This window comes from Penaeus monodon, chromosome 21 (assembly GCF_015228065.2).
Source record: "Penaeus monodon isolate SGIC_2016 chromosome 21, NSTDA_Pmon_1, whole genome shotgun sequence".
NCBI lineage: Eukaryota > Metazoa > Arthropoda > Malacostraca > Decapoda > Penaeidae > Penaeus > Penaeus monodon.
The window spans coordinates 39,276,403-39,277,393 of record NC_051406.1 but is presented as its reverse complement, the minus strand read 5'-3'; positions in this window follow the sequence as shown (position 1 = coordinate 39,277,393).

Sequence of the window (991 nt, the reverse complement as noted above, 5' to 3'; positions counted from 1 at the left end):
TTTTTCCCTCCCTCCTGTTTCATTACTACTTTCTCTTTTCCCTCCCTCTCTCTTGCCACCTCGCAGCTCTCCCCTCTACCCTTCCTCCTTCCCAACTGTCCCCTCCTCTCTTTCCCTCCTCTCCCTACCTCCCTCCTTCCTGTCCCCTCCTCTCCCTCCCTCCTTTCCCTCCTCTCCCTACCTCCCTCCTTCCTGTCCCCTCCCTCCCTCCCTCTTCTCCCTTCCCTCCCACCCTCTTCTCCCTTCCCTCCCTCCCTCTTATGCCCTCCTCTCCCTCCCACCCCCTTTCTATCTGTCCACTCTACCCCTTCCTCTGCTCCCCCCTCCTCCCTCTTTCCTTTCCTTGGTCCTTCCCCTCCCCTCTCCTTTCCTACCCCTCTCCTCTCCTCTCCTCCTTTCCCCTCTACCTCCCCTCTCCTCTACCATTTTTCTCTTCTCTCATCTGCTTTCATTCCTGATCCTCTCTCCCTCTCTCTTCCCCTTCCTTTTTCTCCTCTCTCCCTCTCTCTTCCCCTTCCTTTTTCTCCTCTCTCCCTCTCTCTTCCCCTTCCTTTTTCTCCTCTCTCCCTCTCTCTTCCCCTTCCTTTTTCTCCTCTCTCCCTCTCTCTTCCCCTTCCTTTTTCGCCTTATCCCCTCTCTATGAGCCTCTCTCCTCCCTCTTCTTCCTCTCTCATCTCTCCCTCTTTCTACCTCCTCCCCTCTCCCCTCGCCCTTCCCCTACCTCCTCCCCACTCCCCTCTCCCTTCCCCTACCTCCTCCTACCCCCACCCCTTATCCATTTCCCCTTACAATAAGCTACATGACCCCCCCCCCTTTAACTCCGCCCCCCCCCCCTCCGTATCCCAATATGTATCGAATGTGTTTGCAGTGTACTCTGGCTCATTAAATCAAAGTGATACTCGCCTGTATGTGTCAGTTGCAACGACTGAGGCGGATGCAACTCGATAGCACGCAAGCACATGCGCAGAAATATGCATTGACACTCACATAT